The sequence below is a fragment of the Notamacropus eugenii genome, chromosome 6 (genome assembly GCF_028372415.1).
Source record: "Notamacropus eugenii isolate mMacEug1 chromosome 6, mMacEug1.pri_v2, whole genome shotgun sequence".
Classification (NCBI taxonomy): domain Eukaryota; kingdom Metazoa; phylum Chordata; class Mammalia; order Diprotodontia; family Macropodidae; genus Notamacropus; species Notamacropus eugenii.
This window is the reverse complement of record NC_092877.1, coordinates 141,431,734-141,446,560: the sequence shown is the minus strand read 5'-3', so window position 1 is coordinate 141,446,560 and position 14,827 is coordinate 141,431,734. Positions and strand designations below refer to the sequence as shown.

General features: G+C 40.1%; 1 long non-coding RNA gene across 2 annotated transcripts in view; it reads right to left on the bottom strand.

Annotated features, from left to right (window-relative positions):
* Positions 1-14,827, bottom strand: part of LOC140511897 (uncharacterized) — a 134,724-nt gene that overhangs the window by 52,542 nt on the left and 67,355 nt on the right. The window contains exon 4 of one of the 2 annotated variants that reach the window (XR_011969712.1): positions 6,371-8,156. The exons of the other annotated variant lie outside the window; for it this stretch is intronic. This is a non-coding gene — a long non-coding RNA (uncharacterized lncRNA). Of the gene's footprint in view, positions 1-6,370; positions 8,157-14,827 lie in introns of those variants that run through there. 2 annotated transcript variants of the gene reach the window in all.

Sequence of the window (14,827 nt, the reverse complement as noted above, 5' to 3'; positions counted from 1 at the left end):
ACACTCACAGACACATACACATAGATAGATAGAGAGTGCGAGGTGTGTTATATCAGAAGAGATGATATTCACACATGCACACACACACAAAGTAAAATAAAATAAAAATTAAGGGGTGAAGGAGGAAAATACTGGGAAGAGAAAGGGAGTAATGGAATGGGGCAGGCTATAACTCATAAAAAGAGATAAGAAAAGTCATTCAATGGAGGAAATAAGGGAGAAGGGGAGGGAGGGGGAATAAAGCTACTCTCCCCATGTGTGGCTGAAGGAGGGAATAACATGCTTACTAAAAAATTTGATATGAAAATTTATATGCACCACAGGAAAGTAGGAGAGGAGGTGACAAATGGAGTGAGGGGAATGTTAGAAGGGAGGGCAAATGGGAGAAAGGAGTCACTAGAAATAAACACTTCAGAGAAGGGACAAGGTCAATTGTAGGGGGGAAAAGTAAGGGAGGATAAGGTAAGACAGAGGGCAATATAATTAGTATTACACAACATGATTACTATGGAAGTCTTTTGCAAAACAACACATATTAAGTCTGTATTGAATTGCTTGCCTTCTCAGTAGGGCTGGGGAGGGAGTAGGGGAGGGAGAGAAGTTGGAATTCAAAGTATTAGAAACGAATGTTGAGAATTTTTATCGCATATAATCAAGAAATAAGAACTACAGGGATAGGGGTATGGAAATTTATCTTGCCCTGCAGGAAAAGAGAGAAGATGGGGATAGGAGAGGGGTGGGGTGTGATGGAGGGGAGGGTACATTGAGGGAAGGAGTAACCAGAATGCAAGATATTATGGGGTGGAGGGAGGGAGAGATGAGGAGAAAAATTGGACATGTTACAAAGTGAGGTAAAAGCAATTAGTATTAAACAATAGACTGAATTAATTACTGAGAATAAATCAATGACATCTTTAGTTTGGAGAAAAGAATTTCAGTCTAAATTTCCAAGAGGAAGGTAACCTCGGATAAAATTTGGCATTGATGGAAAAGTCAAAGTTTTAATGGTAAATTAGATTTTATGATTGCCATTTAATCAGGAACTAGAACATGTATAGAAAGACATGTAAGCCACTTAAGACTTGCCTCAAAAGATGTTCCTTAGCCAAAGTGAAATTATAATCATATTTGAAACCTGGTTATTGGAACTTGCCATTTTTAGATACTATGAGACTATTAAGTGACTGGTCTTCTGAGTCTAACTCCAGATATGGGTAGCAAGAAAGGCGATCTGAGCCTCCAATACATGATGCCAGTAAGCTGATGAGATGCTGGTATGAACTGCATAGGTGATCTCAAGGGAAGGGTGGGAGAGCGGCTGTTCAGCATGGGCTGAGGTGGGACTCTCCTGACTTAATCTCCCCACTGACACCTGGCAGACTTTAAGCCTGACTGAATGCAAGTGGATAATCTAATCATGCCTGGAATTGACATGAAGTTGGGGTGATATTGTATCCCTGCAATGTCCTTACTATTGGTGGCAATTTCCTGTAGTCAAAAGATTTGTAAGCTTAATACCAGATCTATTCAATTATAGATTATTGGTAGGGGAACATCCGAGGTCATCTAAAATTAAGCTATTAGGCATAGGACTTTAGACCAACAACAATAAGTTAGGGTCCTTTAATTCTTAGTAATACTGTGGAGACAATTAGGTCAAAAGCTTGTGAAGTTAGCAACATAAATATTATTTGTGTCTCAGTTGCTTAATGTTTAAAAAAAAATTTCTTTTGTGGTCCATATTGTAAATGCTTTAAAAAGAAGTATCACCTGACCAAAAGTTGGAATTGCTTTATCTGTTATAAACTGTGTTAAAAATAAATGATAATAAAAAAAAGAATAAGATGACGTTAAAAAAAAGATGGTGCATCCTGCAAATGTCATGTGTTGTTATTCGTCAGATTTTCCTTCTACTATATTACAAGTGATTGATTTGACATTCAGTTTAATAAATTCTCGTTCCTTTTTTTTCATCAGCTTGGCCTAAATCTACACAATGAATGAAGTTTATCACATCAGCTACAATGGCCAAATTCCATCTGGTTAACAAAAGAAGAGTGCTGAGGAATCCTATTTATGGAGGTTTCACCTGCTGGAGGCTCTTCACTCAACAATGTTTCACTCAACGTTTCACCTGTTTCTGTGTCTCTTATTTTTGAAAGACCTCCACTTTTTGGTGGTACTTTGGAAAAGGCTGAGATACCGTGCCCAAATTCTTGAGCTTTTAAATCTTCTTCTGAAGCTCTAAGTTTCATTCTCATACATCTGGTTGGAGTTTAGCATTAAGGCTTGGCATTGTGGTAGACTCCTAAGCCCATGAGGGTAGATGCATCTCATGTAACTTGGTCTGAAGAACAGACACTTGGCCATGGGGATTACAGTTTTATGAACCAGATGCTCTTAATTCCTGAAGTGCTAAAGGACACATGTGGCATCTTACATTTATTTTAGGAGGTTGGTTGGTTTAAGAATAATAAATAGAAATAGCCCAAGAATGATATTTTCAAGGATATGCTACATTACCAACAATCTTTCTGTGAAGGGGTGTTAGAGGAAGTGAAGAAGGTTGTACTAAATAGTTGCAAGATTTCCAAAGAATAAAAGGATGATAGAGGCATATAGAATTTGAAGGTCTCTTACAGGTCATCTGGGTAGATCCCCTTATTTTACAATGAAAAAGTTGTAACAGAGAGACACTAAATGAGTTATACATGATCACACAGATAGAAGAGAGCTAGGCTTTTAAAAGTCTCTCAATCACTTTGAGGGCCACATATTTTTATATTAAAGGATGAGGATGTTATTCTGGAGATTAATTAATCAATTAATTCAAATAATATATTTAGATCTCTTCTCCCAAGTGCATTTTATCTTCTTCATCAGCAATGTACAAGGTGGTCCCCTAAGAGCCTAAAATAAGAAACTTTCAGAATGACTACTTAATACTTTTGGTGATTTGGACCTTGAAGATACTAAATGTCAGTCATTACAGGTGGAAAGAACTAGAAATGATTAGTCTAAAGAAAAGGGGCTTATGATATTGATCTTCAAGTGTCTGAAAGACTGTCAAGGAGAAGACGAAATTCCCTTTTTCAATTTCTAGTATTTCTCTGCCATCTCCTTATGAAGACATGGGATTAGTCATGACCGATGTTGATTTTTTTAAAAAATCCATTTGTCTTCACCCCTTTCAGCTCCTCCTTTTTTCTTTATCAGCTTGGTCTAAATCTACACAATGAATAAAGTTTATCAAATCAGCTACAATGGCCAAATTCCATCTGGTTAACAAAAGAAGATTGCTGAGGAGTACTTTTTTTTTTGGAGTCGACAGAGCTATGAGAATGTAAAATGTTTTTCATGATAGCCTGTTTGCTTATTCTCATCATGATCTTTTTAGTGCATCATGGACAAGGGGTCTATGAAAGGAAGTTTCTTTTTACCTTTGAATGCATGATAAAGTCAACTTTTTTAAATCTAGGAGCACCTGTGAGTCATTCTGCAGTGAAAGAAGTGATTAACTTCGAGTACTGAATAGAAATTAAGGCATTTGAATTCTGAAGTTGGCTCAGTCGTATACTGGCTGCATGACCTTGGGAAAATTATTCAGCCTCTCCCAGTCTCAGTTTCCTCATCTGCAACTGTAGAGGTTGGGTGCCTTCTCACTCTAAATCTATGATATTTACCCACTATTTCTGTCCATTTGGTGGCTTTATCTAGAGTGATGATGTCTCTTATTATTATAGACCATTTCCTTCGGTAATGGATCAGCATTCTTTCATTCATTTATCTATCCATTCATCCATCCATTCTTTCTTTTATACTTATGCCAAAGTAATCTTTCTTCTGAGTAAATAGAGTTATATCAGTCCTCTACTCCAAATTTAACTAGCTCCCTCTGGCCTACTAGCATGGCTATTATAGTCTTCCATAATTGGGCCTGATTTATGTTATTCACTGACATCCCCTCCCCTTCCTTCTCCTCTCCAAAGGAAGGTAAATTTGGATGGCCAAAAGATGCCCAGTTGACTTGGGTTTTACTGGCTAGTCTCCTCCCCTCCCCTCCCCTCCCTTCCCCTTCCATTTCCTTCCCTTCCCCTTGAGCTTATTGCACTCCGTAGCTCAGACATACCATGGGGACCCTGGCTCTTGCCTAAAGGCTCTCTTCTGGACCCTCCTGGCTTCAGAGTGACTATCAATAGCAGCTGTTGCTATTTCCCCCCCAGACAGATATCTTTCTCTTCTCTGCCTCATTAAAGGGCCATGCCCTGACTCCTTCTTAAAGAGCCCTACTCAACGAATGGGCATTACCTCATCCTAAGCGAGTACCTGCATAGACCTTGGCCTAAAGGTTCCAAGATCTCCCAGTGCATCCTGGGTCATCTCCAGTCATCCTGATGAATATCTGGTCACTGGATTCAGATGGTTCTGGAGGAGAAGTGAGGCTGGTGACCTGCACAGCACTCCCTCACTCAAAACAAAGTCAAGTGCAAGTCATGTCTTTGTTTCTCTGATGGCATGGTCTTCTTTGGCAACGAAGGACGAACACAACAACAACTCTCTGGTCATTGGACCATTAATTCATATTTGTAGGCAGTCTACAAAATGTATGATTCTTAGCAACCTCTGTCACTTTGTCTTTGACCATAGACATGTAGATATGTCACTGCCATTCTTAATCTTTCTTTTACATATGAAAATAAAAAGATTTTTCCCCCATCTTAATAAATAGTATTTCAGTATCTCAAAGCTTCATGATTTTGGCAATGTAGATATCCCTTATGTCTTAGTGGACAGTATTCATAAGTTGTTGTGGCCTATATCTGGGCACCAAGGTGGTGCAGTGGATGAAGTACTTAGGTCTGGACTCAGAAAGACCAGAGTTCAAATCCAGCCTCAGACACTTGTTAGCTACATGAATCTTGTTTGCCCCTGTTCCTCACCTGTAAAATGAGTTGGCAAACCACTCCAGTATCTTTGCCAAGAAAACCCCAAATGGGGTCAGAGAGAGTTGGACATGACTAAAAATGACTGCACAACAAACAAGTGGTCTATATTCATATCTATATACACACCCACATATATGTATGTGTATGAACAGATGTGTCTCTCTGTATGGATATAGGTATATGTCTTTATATATACATATGTCCACATGTACATATATGTGTGTATACATATCACCTGATGAGGCTCTCTGCTCAAGACACTTCTAGGGGGAAACTTGGTCCAGATTGCCCTTGCTCATTTGTATCAGTGATACCCATTCTAGCCATTCCCAGGATAATAATGTACGAGACAAGAAAAGAACTGATCAATACCTACATTTCTGTTGATGAGCATATCTGAACTGATCTAGACTGGCCTTTGGATGCCAGGAAACATAAAGCCCATGCTTTAAAAATGATAGTAGTATTTTTAGTGTGGGAATAAATAACATTATATGAATAAAAATTGTTTTTCAAAAATGCCAGAGGAGCATTCTCAAGATTTTGGTTAGCTACATATTCATGCACACACAAACACACATTTTTATGTCACACTCCAAATCCTATCCTGGTGCCTCATTGAGCTATGGAAAGAATCTTGACTTAATATGCAGAGCACAAAATCTGGCAAGTTCTACCAAACTGAAAAATCATCAAGCACAGACCCAGAGATGAACTGTACAGTTACTGTCTGAGTACCAGTCTGTATTAGTCTAATGGTCTCTTCACCAGAGAGTTAATTAGGAGAGAATACTTGGGGTCAGGGGGAGGCTTAGAAATTCATGAAGACTTCTCTGAAACATACAGATGTAAAAGGCTACAGAAAATCTGATTTTAGAACCAGAGGGAACACCAGAGGGGATCTAGATCAACTTCCTCATTGTGCCCGAATGAAACTGAGCCTACAAGGGACAAAGTGACCTGACTGAGATCTAGCAGAGAGAAGATTTGAACCTAGGATTTCTGATTCCAGATCCAGACCTCTTGGCATTACAGTTTATTTTTTGTAGAACTATTACAATCTGTATGAGTGGAGAGGAATGCTGAAATGATACATTCTTGGAGGATAAAGCAGGGATGTTCAGTTATTTTTCAGTTGTGTCCAATTCTTCATGAACCCATTTGGGATTTTCTTGGCAAAGACGCTGGAGTCATTTGCCATTTCCTCCTCCAGCTCATTTCACAGATGAGGAAACTGAGGGTTAACTGAATTACCCAGTTTCACACAGATAGTAAGTGTCTGAGGCCAGATTTGAACTCAGAAAGATGAGTCTTCTTGAAACTAGGACTGACACTCTATCCACTGCACCACCTAGCTTCCCCATATCTATATCTAATAGTGATACAGGGATAATTTTATGCTTCTATATATGGGCATGGATATGTGTGTATATTGGTATCTAGTTGTTATAATGGATATAGTTCTGGACTTAGAGTCAGGAAGACCTAGGTTTAAATCGTGCTTCAGACACTTACTAGTTTGGTAATCTAAAGCAAGTCATTTAAGCTTTCTCTATTTCTTCATCTACAAACAAAGAAAGGAGGGAGGTTTGGGGATTAAAACTGTCCAACCTACAATAAAAGAGATTGAGACTGAGATAATGATGCTTTATTAAAGGACCCATGGTCCCCTCTAATGAAGTGGACCTCAGATCTTCCTCACAATGTGAGATACCCACCTCTTCCAGGACTTTGTATTTATAGAGTTTGAGACCAAAATATGCAAAAGAGGCATGGTAAAATGCAGAATCTTATTGGTTGACATATGACGCATAAGCTAAAATAAGCAAAAATGGTGAGTGGGGTGAAGCAAGGAATATTTCTGCTGACTAGGTGGTCACAAGATGACTGGCTTTAAGTAAGGCAGGAGGAGATGGTACAAGCTATACATACACTCCAAGAACATATTGGGGTGGGGTGGGGGAGGACTTTCCATCCCATGCCACCACCCATGCTTGGTTTGGACGTGGAATTTGAGCAAAACAGGATGGAGATATCTTTGTCAGCATTCCTGTGGTGGAGCAAGTGAGTTCCCTAGCCGGTAAACAAGTAACGAACATTACATTAAAGTTTGAAGTCCTATAGGGCCTTCCTATTATAATTTATATTTGTCTGTGACTTATACGAAGTATGAATTAATACATTGTCTATTCCTATACCTATTATTAGGTGATTGACTACTAGATATTAAAATAATTACTAGTAATCATTACCCCTTATAAAATCATAATGAACTAATACTGATTTGAGTTTGAGTAGGGGTCCTCAATAAACCCTTTTTCTCAAGGGATAACAGTAACATATCTCATAGGGTTATTGTGAGGATCAAATGAGATAGCATGTCAAGCAATCTTCAAGTCTTAAATCCATATGTAAATGTTAGTTATTATACATAACATAACAAACATTTTTAGTTATGTCTTTCACACAAAAATGGTTCTCCCCATCTTTAGGTCCTATTCGAGTTGGTTCGTATTTTACTTCAGATTGATTTGATTTTTTTCTTTGATTTCTATAGAGAGACAGTACGGTTCATTCGCTGACCTTAGATCAGGAAGATAAGAATTCAAACTCCACAGTACTGGGCAAGTCATTTAACACCTCCAAACCTGTTTTCTCTTCTAGAAAATGGGGATAACAGTGTCCACTTGATGCAGTACCTGCATCACAGGATTGTTGTGAAGATCAAATTAGATAATGAATGCAAATCAAATTTATTACTTTCATTGACCATGTTATTCACATATTATATTATCCACTCATCATCATAATACATCAGTGATGTAACGTGCATATTGGTGATATCTTCTATATGACAGGTTCGTTAATGCTCTTAAAATAGTCCTGTTGGGTAGATACTGGGGAGACCACTTTATCAATGGAGAAATTGACCGATGCACAACTTGACTTTTCCAGAAGCATGCTGCTGGTCAGTGGGATCCTTGAAGATACTTCATGCTAAACTTTAGGCATTTCCTTCTTGGCATTTACCTAAGCAAGCACAGATTCTTTGCTCCATTCTCTTCAACATCATCCTTCAGAATTCTTCTATGAGATACATAACCCATTTTGTATGAGCAGCAAGGAAAAGATATATGGGGGAGGGGAGTAACATAGCTTGCTCTTCTGAAATCAGGTCACCTTTTCTTTGGCATCAAAACATGGTTTCATCTGCAAGACCACAAATAAAATTGCAATACTATTTTTATAAAGCAATAACTATACCTTGCATAATTAATCTTTTTTTAGACCATGGTATAAATAACTCTTAAAAACTGCCACTGACTCCTACCTAGTTTAGGGATAGAATAAAGCGTTAAAGTTCTCAAGTTAAGCATTGAATTTATGATGCCAGGTAACACCATCAATTCTGCCCTTTGTTTCTTTATGCATTCTGTAATTTATTTTAATCAAGCAAATAAAATCTTAAAATCATTATTTTCTCGAAAACAAAAATCAATAAAAATAACTAAGGTTGCTTAGTAGCTATTTACGCTGAAATTAGCTAATTTTAGAGCACAGAGTCTCATAACACTTTTTTCAGTCCTTCTGAGTTTCCATCAGGGTACCCTCTTCTCCACAATTCTGCCAGCACTGTTTCATGGTTTTTAATTATTTTGCTGATTTGAAGGATGTGGGGTGGTAGCTTAATATTGTTCTGATCTTTCTCTCTCTGATTATCAGTGGGGTCAAGAATTTTTTCCCAGTGATTATTAAGAATTTGTATTTCCTCTTTTGAAAACTGCTCCTGTCCTGCCCTTTTTACATAGCCTCTACTTCATCACTTTCTTTCTCTTTCATAAATTCTGTGGACAGGACAGCTTGGAGAATTGGGAGTAGTTCAAATTCAGCCTAGGTTGCTAGTGAATAAAAAGTCTTTGCCATCTGAGAGCTGCTTTGATGGGCTCTGTAAAATAAGTTTGTAGACACCCACAGCACAATTGGCAGTCTCAGCTGAGATCAAAGTCTGCATGTGACGTAGATGCAGTTCCCTTAGGTCCGTGTTGAAGCTTCTTGGCACAGCCCAGTTGGAGACTTTCAGTTTTTGCTACCTGTGCCATGCTTTCCAGATAACACCCTTACCTGCTCTGTGCCCCCGGAGTCAAAGAGGGCTTTCAGCCTTCAAGGCTATTCTTTGGCATCCAAGCATGCTTAGAAACCATCTTGAGGTGAAAACGGAGCACGCAGAACACTGTTTTTCTTGCTCCACATCATCCCTTTGTTTATTCTGGGATGAAGCTGTCCTGCTGGCCATTATTCACCTCCTCGGCTGAAATGATTTTAAAATGTTATATAATGAGGCAGCAGGGTTGGCAACAGTGGCCAGGTTGGTCCAGGGCCCATCTGGCTATCAAGCATTGGTGTTAGCCCAGTCCTCTGCCCAGGGCTCTGCAGAAGAGTTAAGAATATGTATTTATTGTTCTTAGACCACTTTTCTCGCTTTTGCCAGCAGGCTCTCATATGCCAACAAGAGCCCGAACTTGTAAATGTCTGGCATTTGGCATGGAAAAGAGCTTGTTTTATTGGAGAGACTGCATTCATTTGAATAAAGACTTGCTCCCAAGCACCTCATGAAAGAATTTTTTAAAATGTTTTTTTAAAAACAACCAAAATAAAGTGAGTATTGTTAGACATTGTCCTTGGCCTTCTTTCTGCAAAGGGTGTAGAAGCTGGGAGGTCTTGCCCCCCTCAGCTGCGTGGCCTGGCATTTCCCATAGGGCAGAAAGGATTCTCCTTGGGCAGTTGGACAAATGTTTCCTGCTGTCACCCTACTTGCCACCATGGAGAGATTTCCCTCCTACCAGTCCAAGTTTCTTTTCTGATGTCTGTAGGGCCCAAGGACTTGGCCCAGGGAGGCATAGTGGGGCACTCCTGGCCACCCCCTCATCCTTGGATAACCAGAACTTCAGACATAACAAACTCAAATCTCAACTTTCACTTTTCAATCTGGAGACAAAAACTAGGTAGAGATGGGGGGGACGCCTCAAGATAAAGGAACAGTCACAAATGGGAGCCAAGGGAAGGAGGTTTAGTGCCTTGCTACTTAGAGAGCTGCAGAATAAGAGTGCTCTTTTATGTGGGCAGAGGGACATTCTTGTGGCAATATGAAAATGGGGAATAATGTGGAGACCAGGGCATGCTCAGCCCTGACAAGTAGAGCTTCAAAGAACCGTGGAATTGGGTGAGGGGAGAGGCCCTGCAGGTGTGCAGTGAGCAGGAGGCCAACTGAGTTACTGGGAATTAAGACAAGGAAATACAGAGAAGGTTTTTGTGGTTATTGGAACATCTGCTAGTACTGAGCACAGGGGCTGGAAACAGGGAAGCAAGAAAAGGAATCAGACTCAAAGTGGTTTGTTCCAGTCTTGTTAATAAAGAAGACTGACTGTAAACTGTGATAAAGGGTAAACTGGACTAGAGAGTGCTTCCTTTCAATTCAATTCGATGTCCAGTTCAAACGCCCCCTCTTGTATCAGGCCCAGCCTTATTTCTCTTCCCCTCCCTCAAGCTGTTGGGACCCTTCCTCATATAACTCTCCGTTTATTTTGTTTACACTTTGGTATTTAAGTACATTTGCTGTGTGTTTTGGTATTTTCCTCCATGCACCACATGCATCACATCCTTCCACCCTTCTGCTACATGTGAGTTCCTCCTAGGGCTTCCATTGGTGGGATGTGACCAGGCTGGCTATGCCTCATTCCCCTCTCCTTCCTGCTACTATGCTCCTGCCACCAGCTCCCCACCCCACCCCTTAGCTTTCGTATGTTGTTTCCCCCAATTAGATGTGAGGTCCTTGAGAGCAGGGGCTATTTGCTTGTATTCCCACTACTAAGCACAGCGTCTGGCCCATTTTTGTAGTTGTTGCTCAGCCGTTTTGCTCCTGTCTGACTCTTCATGACCCCATTTAGGGTTTTCTTGGCAAAGAAAGATACTGGAGTGGTTGGCCATTTTCTTCTCCAGTTCATTTTACAGATGAGGAAACTGAGGCAAACAGAGTTAAATGATTTGTGCAGAGTCTCACAGCTAGCAAGAGACTGAAGCCAGAATTGAACTTATCGTCCCCTTATAATCTCCTCTGATTGCCTTTTGGTATTTGCTTATCTGTATAACAGTTATTTCTCCCCAACAGAATATAAACTCCTGGACAGAAAGGATATTTTTCCTTTTTGTCTTTCTGTTTTCAAATCATAGAAACCTAGTGTGGGATGGTGGATAGAGAGCTGGCTTTGGAGACAGAAAAGTCTGGCTACAGACCTTGCCCTCTTACGTATAATAACTACTTGTTGGGCAAGTCACTTAACCACTTAGTATAGGTGTCAAGCATATGACCAACTTTTTTTCTAAGTCAACATCTGGCCATGCAGGGATCTTTCTATAGGGTGTAATGGTCCCTTTTAAAAATTTGAATCCACTGATAGGGATCTCTGTAAGTCTAGAGATGCCAACTTAAATTGGTAAAGGCAATTTCCTCACCTGTGTGTTTCCTCTACCAATGAAATCACACATCCAGCTGCAGTTCTTGGATACCCTTAATAAGTTTGGCTGAAGTGAATTGGCACATTCCTTGATTTCCTCCTCTCTCTCTCCCATTCAAAAATATTTTCTCCTCTCTCAATTCCCCTAGCACATTATTAGGATCTTTCTTTTGGTTCCCACCTCCTAACCTTGTATGATTACACTTAGCTGCATGGTGAGGGCAGTCCCCCACATGTGACGTCCCCCACATTTTAGTATGGGGCAGCAAAGAGAGATAAAATAGAAGTGTTTCATTTCTCCTCTTCTCACCCTTCTCCAAAGGGAACTTTAATTCCTTCCAGGAGGGAAAGTAGGAAGTTGGGGATGAAGGCTGGCCCCTTTGCTCTTTTCAGAGAGAGTGGGTATCTATCTGCTCCCTTAAATATTATTAGTCTAGGTGATGGGATTTTCAGGTTATTGATGGGTATTCGTTTCTGGGGAAGAGGAGGACCACAAGCTTTTCATCAAAGTCTTGACTCTTTTCCCTCCAAATACCAGCTCTACAATGAATGAGACTCCTAAATCAATGGGTTTGGGGACTGTATTAGGACCCCAATCTACCTAGTATCCAGCTATTAAAATGTGTCCTGAGGGCAGAGACTGTCTTCCCTTATATCCCCAATGTCCAGCACAGTGCCTTACACGTAGTTGGCATTTAATAAATTCTTGATGGATTGGAATGGAGGGAAGATACAAAGCTTAGATAAGAAACAATCTTATACTCCTCTGTCTTTCTTATGGAACTGACCAGTAGTAAAGTGGGAGCCTCTTATTCTTTCAAGATCATGGTTATCTCCAAAAATCATTTTATATTTTTATGACTTTTAAAATGTTTTCAAACTGTTTCACTGATGCTATCTGAATTCATTTCCTGTGAGAGAGATAAAGATTTTCCCAGATGAGGAAAATAAGGACCAGAGAAGTTAAATAATTTACTCATTATGATAGATTAAGTAAATGACAATGCTTGGAGCTAACCTGTAATTGACCCATTTAGTTTGTTAAATTTGCTTAGTTCTATCCCTGCTTTCACAGCACCAAGCTTAGTATCTGGGACATGGGTGCTTTATGGATGCTGACTGATTGCTTGGGAAGCAAGGGGGCCACCTCTGGACATGAGGCACTGACTGGGGAATTTACCAGCAACCAGTTTCAAAGGGGAAACTAATCCATATTCATTGTTTTTGTGTAGCCCAAGAAGGCCTGGAATCCACCTGGAAGGATCAGTTTGCATTTTAACTGGGTTAGCAGAGTCAACATGAGAAAATGAAGCAATTTTATGAGGAGTTCAGGAAAGAAAAAAGGAGAAATCTATTGACAAATATGTTCTACTTTTGGGAGAGATGGAAGGGCAGATATTTTCAGGTCAAGTCCACGCTGATCAAAATCCCTAAATCCCTTCACCTTTCTCCTTTTACTTTGTCCTTCTAGATAAATTCAGTTGAGGTAATTGCAGTACACTTTTTTTGCGGTACACTTTACCAAGTGGGTGAGGATACAGTGGGTAGAGAAGGCTGTCTTCTGTCATAATAGAGCTTGGCATCTAGTAAGGTGATTAATCACTATCATAAAATGATGCATGCATATAAACAGGACAGTCAAGAGAAGTGGAACGGAGAGGTCTTTATTGGCAGGGGATCAGAATAGACTTCTTGGAATAGCTAGAGTATGAGATGGACCTCAAAGCATAGATAGAAATTCAATGGGTAGCTAGGTGTCAGAGCACTGGGCCTGCAGTCAAGAAAACCTGAATAACAATCCACTTTCAGATACTTCCTAGCTGTGCGACCTTGGGCAAGTCACTTAACCCTATTTGCTTCAGTTTCCTCATTTGTAAAATGAGCTGGAGAAGGAAGTGGCAAACCTTGCCAGTATCTTTGTCAAGAAAACTCCAAATGGGGTCATGGCGAGTTGGACATGACTAAAAATGACTCACTAACAACAATGAAGGATTTAATAGGGTTGTTTGTGTGTATGTGTGTCTGAGAGAGAACGAGTGAAACAGAGACAGGAAAAAAACAGATATATAAAGACAGACACAGAGGAAGAAAGAGAGGATGGACAGAAAGAAAGAGAGAGGAGAGAAAGAAAGAGGGAGAGAGACAGACAGAGACTAAGAAAGAGACAGGAAAAAACAGAGTTGTAGAAAGACAGAGATACAGAGGAAGAAAGAGAGGATGGAGAGACACTGATAGAAGGAGAAAAGGAAAGAAGGAGAGAGACAGAGACAGTGAGAAAGACAGGAAAAAACAGAAATGTAGAAAGACAGAGACAGAGAGGGAGAAAGAGAGGAGGGAGAAAGAAACTGACAGGAGGAAGGGAAGAGAGAGACAGATAGAGATAGAGACACAGAGAAAGAACAGTGGTGCCCAGGGGTGCCTTCTAGCATTCCAGGGAGTAAATGGCATGAACAAAGGTACAGGGGCAGAAAGTACCAAGGGAATCAAAAGAAAATGATAAGAAAATAGCCCTTTGGAAACTACAGGGTCTATTGCTGTGAATGAATTCTAGTACTAGACAAGCAAGACAGATAGTTCCAGTTTGGAGGTGTTCCAGTTGCAGAATTTAAGAGCTGTTGCCTTTGTGTTCATCATTACATTCTGCCGTCCTATTTCATTGCTTGCGGAGCCTCCCAGTTTCCAAAGATGCCAGCAGGAGCTGTGTGCCCTAATGCACCATGAACTGGACCTGAAGTAAATACAACTAAATCTGTCTCCAGGGTTGGATTGGCCTATAAATCAAACCAACGTTTGTCTAGTGGCTTCCACCCTGTGGTGGAGAACTGTCTTTCTTCTCAGTTTTCATAGGCTCTTACTGTCCTCAGCTTGAGCTGCATCATAGCTATGAGGTTCTTAAGTTTGGGTGATGACTGATAACCAATATGGGGGGACATGAGTAGCCAGAACCAGTGGGGGCATAGGTTTACTATATCCTAAAAGGCCAAAAGTCTTATACCAATTACCTGTTTCATTTTATTCTTGCTAAAGCTTCTAGATGTTGGCATACAGAATAGAGTCAGATCTAGGCTACTTCATTCTCCCAGACTGGTTACATAGATAGCGCTCCATTAATGATGGTCAGGCTTTAGCCTAAGGAGAAACATCTCAGAATTCAACTAGTTGTCCAAAACAACAGAATCAACAAAACGGTTCCTCTGTGGTTATGGTACCACATCAATACCTGAGAACATTTATGGTTTAGCCAAAAAATTCACAGATTTATATATCTCCTATCCAGAAGATCAAAGGATCATAAATTGGATCATAAATCATAAAAAAGACAGGGATCTTAGAGCACATCTAGTCCAACCTCGTTTTACAAAAGAGGAA